At 34.9% G+C, this 9,955-nt stretch overlaps 1 long non-coding RNA gene across 8 annotated transcripts; it reads right to left on the bottom strand.

The window, feature by feature from the left end:
- Positions 1-5,754: 5,754 nt before the first annotated feature.
- LOC149679099 (uncharacterized) lies at positions 5,755-9,470 on the bottom strand. Of its 8 annotated transcripts, none has more exons than XR_016366223.1 (11): positions 8,837-9,470; positions 8,561-8,732; positions 8,337-8,481; positions 8,027-8,259; positions 7,846-7,959; positions 7,185-7,778; positions 6,975-7,123; positions 6,797-6,896; positions 6,302-6,716; positions 6,086-6,229; positions 5,755-5,936 (listed from the first exon to the last, which is right to left on the bottom strand). It is a non-coding gene; the product is annotated as an uncharacterized LOC149679099 (long non-coding RNA). The 8 variants fall into 8 exon arrangements; XR_016366224.1 differs by having other exon boundaries at positions 6,302-6,403; positions 6,480-6,716; positions 6,975-7,778; positions 8,837-9,469; XR_016366225.1 differs by having other exon boundaries at positions 6,302-6,403; positions 6,475-6,716; positions 6,975-7,778; positions 8,837-9,469.
- Positions 9,471-9,955: the final 485 nt, after the last annotated feature.

The raw sequence follows: 9,955 nt of genomic DNA on the forward strand, positions 1-9,955 counted from the left end.
AATTTCCAAAGAAAGTCTAGGGTTTATTTCCCAAAGAAATTCGTAGGAATTATTGAGATAAATGTCCAATGAAGCTCTAGGGTTTATTTTCCAAAGAAATTCGATAAGAATTCTAGAGATAAATTTCCAAAGATCTAGGGTTTATTTTCCAACGAAATTAGTTAAGAATTTTAGAGATGAATTTCAAAGGCCCAGATATATTGCAATTATGCTTTACATATAATTATCTCAAAATATTTTTACCCAAATTGTTTAGCTATAGTTTTCCTAGATAGACATTAACTTGATGGTTAAAAAAATTAAAAACGTTTCAGGAAGGCTTGTCCCGTAGCTAAGGCTCAGCAAGCACTGAAATGGAATGTTATATTTACCTATTTTTTTATTTTTTTATTATTTTTTTTTTTTGCTTTTAATAATCCGTGAGGTGTTTATGTAAAGGATAAAATAGATTAAAAGTAAAATAAGAGTAATTAAAATCGTTATGTTTAGATTTACAGGGAATCTAAGCTGTCAGTCGGAATTTTTGCTTAATTCTCTTATGGCATGTTTTATCTTTATTTCTAGCGTAATTAGAGTCCAAAATAAATGTTTTTTAAAAAACATTGTAGAGAAAATTAAGTTAAACGCGTTTCTGATACTCGAAAAACTCTCAGTGAATATGCATTATTAAATTTAACAACAACGTCTGTATCTACTGCTTGGCCGTTAAAGCCTCCAAAACCCACTTAGTACCCCATACAATTGCACAAGGTTAAAACTTTCTGCCGTTTACGGATGTTTTTAAGTCGATTAAATGTCTGACTTTATAAGCAATTTCACACTGCATGCGAGAACTTCCCTCGCTATAAGGGGTGTAGTTCAGCATATAAGAACTACACTTCCTGTATTGGGATATGGTTCTGTATGTAAGAACTATCCTCGCTTCAAGTGGCTAAATTAATTTACCCACTTCCCTATATATTTCCCAAGAAAATTCCATAGATATTTCCCAAGTAAATTCCAAAGATATTTCCCAAGTAAATTCCAAAGATATTTCCCAAGAAATTTCCAAAGATATTTCCCAAGAAAATCCCAAAGATATTTCCCAAGAAATTTCCAAAGATATTTCCCAAGAAAATTCCAAAGACATTTCCCAAGAAAATTCCAAAGATATTTCCGAAGAAAATTCCAAAGATATTTCCCAAGAAAATTTCAAAGATATTTCCCAAGAAAATTCCAAAGATATTTCCCAAGAAAATTCCAAAGGTATTTCCCAAGAAAATTCCAAAGATATTTCCCAAGAAAATTCCAAAGATATTTCCCAAGAAAATTCTAAAGGTATTTCCCAAGAAATTTCCAAAGATATTTCCCAAGAAAATTCCAAAGATATTTCCAAAGTAATTTCCAAAGAAAAAGAGGCCAATATTCCCCAATTTCCTAAAGAACGCCTTAAGGATTTCCAATGAAATTTCCCAAGGAATTTTCTTAAGAGTTCTTAAGAACATTTTTGTAAGGGAGATACCAACTATTTCTCGAACCCCTACCCCCATCTTCTTTGTCCTGTTAGGGATTAACCTTCCCTGCTTTTTCTAGGAAGGGTTCGAATCGACAGTTATAGCCTTTACTATTTCGGTTCCATAGAAATAGTTTCGCCTGCATTAGCAGCTTAGACTGTCCCCATGAAGTTTATTTAGACATGATATTTTTCACACCTCTCCCAAACCGCTCTTCTCAAGAGACTATTTTTCGAGCCATCTATATTTTCGATTAGGCAAAACAAAAATGTAAAGTGCTGCCTCTAGTGGCTTATCTGCGTACTTCAAATCGCTAGACTTCCCCCTTAAAAAATATAGACTACGATTATCTTCGTTAAAAACGAATCGTGGTGGCGTCGCAGCGCGAAAAATCTCCTGGAAACAAGACAGTACTTATGGGTTAGCAGGAAATTGATTAGGTTTAGTTCCAATAAATATTCATGCGGGATGGTAGTCATTTTACGAAACTGATTTCATCCCCCATAATTCCCGTCACTCCTGTAAGGTTCAGTCAAATTATTATTCATTTTTGTTGCGATTAATATCCTTGTCGGAAAATATTCATCTGTTTCTCCGCCCAACTGTCTAGGTACTGCCTCTTTGCAATATGAAATATTATAGTTCTTAATAGCCAAGGAAAACACGTTTAATGTTTAATATGATATAATTATTCCATAAGCGTATGGGTTAAAACTCAGTTTGATGAAGGCAGTTAGACCTCATAATACTATACCTAGAATTGTTTGGTTTGACCAGAACGTTATTGGAGTTAAACTAATAATTATTATTATTATGCCACGACGTCTTTCGTATTTTGACGTCGACATTGTAAACTTACTGAAATATTCGCCCACAGAACAATTTATTGGTCTGAGTAACATTCGGAAAAACCAATGCCAATATTAAACATGGGTTTCGAATCAACTAATCGAAGCAACGGGTCGAATCTGAAATTTAAGAAGCTCCTTTTATTTTAAATTTTTAAAACGTTTTAGAACGGAGCCTCCGAGATGATCTAGGCCGGTGCGTGTCGATTTTTATGTGGAGAAATATCCAGTTTCGTAGAGGAAATATTTTCACCCAATATGTGTACTAGATGGCTCTTTTATTACAGTTGCGAAGGGGGTCTTCCATAAATTGTCGTTGTTATTTTAGGGGCCAATTATAAAAATTTTATGAAAGAGAAAGGTTTCACCCATAAATTAACGTAATTGTTTTAGGGGCTATTTACTTCGTTTTGAATATTTTGGTTAGAGTGTGTGGACAACAAAATTAATTATGAAAGTTTAACATTTTGATTTTAGCAAAACACAACTTCTTGAAATTGCTAATTGACAGTTTTATTATACCATAAGAGGAACTCCTTCGTAACCATTCATTTTTTAAACCTTGATTTTTTTATCCTTTACTTCTTTGGCATGACTGTTTAATAAAGCTCTTCGGAAATTTTCTAATACATTTTCTTACTATCCACGATCCCGGCTTCACCGTTCTACGTCTATGCCTTGCCCTAATATTGTAGCAGTCGACGGGGTCACGAGGCTGAACTTATTTTTATTTTACGATACTAAAAGCGCACCAAGCGAGAAAACACGGCGAACTAAATTAGTTTAAAAAATATTCTTGCTTCGCGATAGGCACGGGCCTAGATCATCTTGGAGGTTCCGTTTAGAACATATTCGAGATAAATAGGCCTGTATGAAAATATTACAATTTTACTGAGTTTTCGAACCTACTGACTTATCCATCCAAGAAGCAATAAATTGAATTTTCGATTATCCACGGAATATTTCAACATTTGAAAAATATTAGATTTATCGATGAAACAATATAATTCGAATTGAATCGTACTTAAACCGTAGATAAAACTCACCATGTTTACACCTTTATCGATCCTTAATCAATAACTGATTAATCTGCACTAGGCTTTGGAAAGATTTAGGCGTTGAGAATCATTGATGGTACACGTCTTCAAGAAAACATCGGGGATCTCAGGTAGAAACTTACGGGATACAGATTTTAAGGTTATGCTTTCATTATTTCTAGTAAAACCTCATGGTTCTTTGAATTAACGGTTAAGAAGCAAAATGTTTTATATGTTAATGCGCTTTGGTTAGTTTTACGGGACGTTTCGAAACCAATTTATTCAAATGTTTGTGACTTTCTATTAAATTAGTAATAACACTTTATATGCAGCGCACTAGCTTATCTTACATCGCGTACGAGACAACTATTTATTAATTCATTGCTAATATAAACAATGTATCCCTAAAAATATAAATATGAAAATATTATACATGTTTAATTATTCATTAAACCATTTTTTACCTCTCCGACTGACGATGAAGTCACGGAGGGGCTATTTCAAAGAACTTGGAACATATAAGCCCCCTAGAATTACACACCAAATCTACGCTTCGCGCGCCCGGTTTTTTCAACAAGTATACTTTATCATTCGTCGGTAGCGCCATCTATGTTTGTGGCGCATAACTAGAATTTTCAATATTTTACTTTTGGCGCGAAAATTAAACACTTTAAAACTTTTATTTTGGCGCGAAATAGCGCAATTTCAAACTACGTTTAGGTTTCACGCACATCGTGTTTAAATGTAGTTTTAAACCTAATAAAAACTATTTATTATTGAAAATAACACTTTCTTGTGCTTATTTCAAAGAACGAAAGTAAAAAATAAGTAAATAATGGGCAGAAAGTGTTCCATTGAAGAATGTAAAAATACAGGGAGAAATAAAAATGTTTCATGGCATAAGTAAGCAAAGCGCGAAAATTGTTCTGCAGTTTTATATTATTTTCCTAACTGTTACTTCAAATAAAGATTTCCGGTTGATCAACCCAATTTATTAGTAAAATGGCTCAAAGCCATTGGAAAATTAAATTGTGCTCCAGGGTAAAATGACGCGCTTTGTAGTGATCATTTTCAAATGTCGGACTAGAACTTGGAACATATAAGCCCCCTAGAATTACACACCAAATCTACGCTTCGCGCGCCCGGTTTTTTCAACAAGTATACTTTATCATTCGTCGGTAGCGCCATCTATGTTTGTGGCGCATAACTAGAATTTTCAATATTTTACTTTTGGCGCGAAAATTAAACACTTTAAAACTTTTATTTTGGCGCGAAATAGCGCAATTTCAAACTACGTTTAGGTTTCACGCACATCGTGTTTAAATGTAGTTTTAAACCTAATAAAAACTATTTATTATTGAAAATAACACTTTCTTGTGCTTATTTCAAAGAACGAAAGTAAAAAATAAGTAAATAATGGGCAGAAAGTGTTCCATTGAAGAATGTAAAAATACAGGGAGAAATAAAAATGTTTCATGGCATAAGTAAGCAAAGCGCGAAAATTGTTCTGCAGTTTTATATTATTTTCCTAACTGTTACTTCAAATAAAGATTTCCGGTTGATCAACCCAATTTATTAGTAAAATGGCTCAAAGCCATTGGAAAATTAAATTGTGCTCCAGGGTAAAATGACGCGCTTTGTAGTGATCATTTTCAAATGTCGGACTAGAACTTGGAACATATAAGCCCCCTAGAATTACACACCAAATCTACGCTTCGCGCGCCCGGTTTTTTCAACAAGTATACTTTATCATTCGTCGGTAGCGCCATCTATGTTTGTGGCGCATAACTAGAATTTTCAATATTTTACTTTTGGCGCGAAAATTAAACACTTTAAAACTTTTATTTTGGCGCGAAATAGCGCAATTTCAAACTACGTTTAGGTTTCACGCACATCGTGTTTAAATGTAGTTTTAAACCTAATAAAAACTATTTATTATTGAAAATAACACTTTCTTGTGCTTATTTCAAAGAACGAAAGTAAAAAATAAGTAAATAATGGGCAGAAAGTGTTCCATTGAAGAATGTAAAAATACAGGGAGAAATAAAAATGTTTCATGGCATAAGTAAGCAAAGCGCGAAAATTGTTCTGCAGTTTTATATTATTTTCCTAACTGTTACTTCAAATAAAGATTTCCGGTTGATCAACCCAATTTATTAGTAAAATGGCTCAAAGCCATTGGAAAATTAAATTGTGCTCCAGGGTAAAATGACGCGCTTTGTAGTGATCATTTTCAAATATCGGACTATCGGAAAGATACCAAAATAAGACTTTTGTACAAAACTGCGGTTCCTACATTACTTTTGCCCATACCTCCAAACCCACACCTAAGCGATGGAATTGTATTTAATTAAAGAAATTTTTCAGCAACTAAAATGGTGTTTTCAAACTTTTAATCATTAATTACAGAAAACATACAGTCGGGCTAGCATAAATAGCAATAACTTAGGTTCATCCACATCTGTTGATAATTCGTCTCAAACTGAAGTAAGTTCACCATGTGGTGATCATGATGAAATGACGATGGATGACGTTTTGCAAGTGGAAGACATTGGTCTCTGCATTGAAGTTCAAAATGAGTCTCACAGTGAAAATGTATTGAACACGATGGTAGACAAGAAAGAATTATCGGAGCATTAATATTTTAAAAACTTAGGAATCATATCAACAATGCAACAAATCTGAGACAATGGAACTTGACACTGACACTCAACCTAATGCAGGTCCCTCATTCAGTTATAGCGAGCGACAAGATATTCCACCTGTAGAATTGGATCATGTAATTTTAAACGCCCCAATTCTACGCTATGACCTTGCTTCATTATACCTTTTTGCAGGCGTATTACTTGTCCTATGAAAACCGTGTAAAACAATTAGAGGCTGCATCACTGAAAAAGGTTAATTTGAAATTAATATTGCTTACCTTGTAGAGGCAAACTAATATTATGTTTAGGACCGAGAAATTTTGCGACTTAAAAGAAATCTTCAAACTCAATTGGCAAGAAGGAAAGGCATCCAGAAAAGACTGAAACTTACAAAAGGGAAGATTATTAGGCGTGATCAAAAATTAATGAGCTTCAAAGGAATAATTTCAACCTTACGTAAAGAGAAAGTTATGATAGAGGACAACCTTGTCAAGTTAGACGCATCATTTTCACCAACAGCAAAAGAGCTCTTTCAACAACTAAAAGATAGTGGGCCTAGAAACATGGCGAATAAATCCTACGGCAGCACACTTCGAGAATTTGCTGTAACATTGCATTTTTACAGTCCTAAAGCCTATAGGTATCTTCGTCGATTTTTTTGTTTACCACATCCAAACACCATAAGAAAGTGGTCTGCAAAAATTGATGGAGCACCTGGTTTCACTGCACAAAGCTTTGAATTCATAAAAAATAAAGTGCAAAAGTCGCAATACCTAATCCTTTGTTCATTAATGATTGATGAAATGTCCATTCGCAAGGAGATAAGGTGGAATGGAAAATGTTTCGACGGATATGTTGATTATGGCATGGAGGCTAAAGACGACAACAGTGAAATTGCAACCTCCGCTTTAGTCTTCATGGTTGTTGCAATTAATGGCAATTGGAAAGTACCTATAGGGTATTTTTTTGTACACGGAACACCTTCCTGGCTTCTGGACAACCTTGTTAGGGAGGCATTCCACAATTTGAATACCACCGGTGTCAAGTGTGTAGCGCTTGTTTGTGACGGTCTTTCGTCCAATATTTCTATGGCTCAGAGGCTAGGGGTTATTATGAATGCCAAAGAAATAAAGGCTGTTTTCCCAAACCCTGGTAACTTACAAAAGGTGATTAAAGTCATTTGTGACATTAAATGGTATTCTTTTAAAACACAGCTAATTCTAAAGAATCTGTGGCATTTATTCTCGATGTCTGCCACATGGTTAAACTTACCCGAAACCTGTGGGAGCATTTTAATGTCCTTATTAATGGGAAAACAAAAGAAGTATGCAATGTTTTAATGGGACGGAAATTAATAAACCGATAAATGGGTGAATGTTAATATTTTAGGATATTTTCTGGTCATTGGTGGTGTTACTTGAGCTAGTACAAGAAGAAGAAGGACTTAGCCTTGCAAATAAACTAACTCGTTTCCACATCAGATTCCACACGCAAAAAATGAAGGTTAAGCTTGCTGTGCAAACTCTAAGCGCATCCGTTGCCTCTGCAATGAAGCTACTAAAACAAATGAAAGTTCGAGAGTTCCAAAACTGTGATGGAACGGTTAACTTCATCAACACCGTGGATATGTAATGAGAAATTTTAAAAAAACATCCCACAGTTGGTTGGATTAAAAAACCTTTCCACTAATAGGGCATTTGACATCCTCAATTCTCGAAATCCCTATGCCAAAGGATTTAAGGCGCCTATCAACAACTACAACAAAGAAATTAAGTGTAACAGTTTACTGAAAGCAAAGGATCTTCTGTTAAACTTAACTGACCATGAAGGTAATTTGATTTGCGAGTCCACCCGCAAAACCGGACCACTTGGATTAGCAGTTGCTATTACCAGCGTTTTGCACTTGGTTGAAACATACGTTAAACCAGAAGGAATACTGAAGTGATTTTTATTAATATATTGTTTTAATAAAAACAAAAATTACAAGTGTAAAACACTCTTACTTTCACCAGATACCTTCCAACGTACAAACTGTCGCAAGACCATTTAGAGCTGTTTTTTGGAGTAATTAGACAAAAAGGTGGATGGAACAACAACCCCACAGTTCTACAATTTAAAGCGGCTTATAAGAACGCCTTTCTGGTAAAGCTGGAGGCTTCTGGTTGTGCAAACGTCTTGGCCCGTGACAATACTGCGCTACCAGATTTTTGCGAGATATCCACAAATTTTCTCCAAGCTAACAGAGATACAACAGAGGACATTACAGATGTTGATGATGAAGCAGACCTTGATTTTTATTTTGATGGCTCAAACCTATTGAGGGACAATATAATTCACTATGTGGGTGGATTTGTAGTACGGAAACTTCGGAAAGTCCTCAAATGCGATCAATGCAAACTTGCACTTGAAGAACATCCTCATAATCGAAACCGGAGTTTTCATGAATACTGCATTACGGCTAGAGCATTAACTCTTCTTAGAGATCATGGTGGTTTAATATATCCTTCGGAAAGCATAGTAAAAATTCTTGATCTCACTGAAAAATGCCTGCGAAGCCAAAACCTAGAACATCATGGCACTGCTTCTAAAACCATTGCCCTCAAAATTGAATCCCTCGTAAAAAGGTGCCTGATACTCGAAAACATTTTCCCCGACTTGAACGAGCATATGTTTGATCAAGAAATTGGATGGAACCATCACCTGAACTTTCTGGTTTCCAAAGTTATCCGCATTTATATGGACATAAGAATGAGAAAAATTTCGAAAAATTTTAATGAAAAAATGAAAAGGGAAGCTGTAAGAAAGAAGCTTACCAAATTGATCTTATTTCAAGGACAATAATAACAACAGCAATGTATAGGCCAACAATTACATATTACCAAAAACATATTACAGTTTGCACAATAAATATTATTTAGAAACGTGATATTTAAAAACATTTTCATTACCTCGTCTATGCGCGCAAATTCATAAACAAAAGAGAAAAGTTCAGCTTCAGCAAAGCAGACGACTGATAATTATTTCGTCTCAAGCACTATAGATGGCGTTACCAACGAATGATAAAGTTATCGTTTAAAAAAAACTGGGCTTGGAAAGTGAAAAATTCGAGCGTGGATGTGTAATTCTAGGGGGCTATATGTTCCAAGTTCTTTGGGCTATTTACCTCTGAGTGACGATGAAGTCACGGAGAGCCATTATGGAGGACGTGTCTAATTGTCTGTCTGTCTGTCTGGTGAGGTCTCCGTGACCATGTTCGATGTTTGGAAATCGAAGCAAAGGTATTCCCAATTTCTGGACCGCGTTCACGGTTCAAAGAAATCTGGTACATCTATATCGCATTACGTCACCTATCCCACCTTGGTCCTGTCCACATTTTTACAGACCCCTGTTCCTTCATCAGTTAAATAAACGTCCACACCACCAATCTGTACACAATGGCTTCTAACACCACCATCTTCTGGTTTCCCTTACAAAAATCTTCTTAAGAGTTCTAAAGGAATTTCTTTGGAACCCTACGGAGCCCTTGGGATCATTTTCTAAAGAAACTATTTCCAAAGACTTCCTTGGAATTTCCTAAAGAATTCTTGAGATAAATTTCCAAAGAATGTCTTGGGATTATTTTCTAAAGAAATTCTTTTGGAATTCTAGAGATAAATTTCCAAAGAATGTCTTGGGATTATTTTCTGAAGACATTCTTTAGGAATTCTAGAGATAAATTTCTTAAGAATGTCTTGGGATTATTTTCTAAAGAAATTCTGTAGGAATTCTAGAGATAAATTTCCAAAGAAGGTCTAGGGATTATTTTCTAAAGAAATTCTTTAGGAATTCTAGAGCTAAATTTCCAAAGAATGGCTTGGGGTTGTTTTCTAAAGACATTCTTTAGGAATTCTAGACCTAAATTTCCAAAGAATGGCTTGGGGTTGTTTTCCAAA

The sequence above is a fragment of the Phalangium opilio genome, unplaced genomic scaffold (assembly GCF_054372755.1).
Source record: "Phalangium opilio isolate 3A_F unplaced genomic scaffold, DU_Popi_V2 ptg000042l_1, whole genome shotgun sequence".
Lineage (NCBI taxonomy): Eukaryota > Metazoa > Arthropoda > Arachnida > Opiliones > Phalangiidae > Phalangium > Phalangium opilio.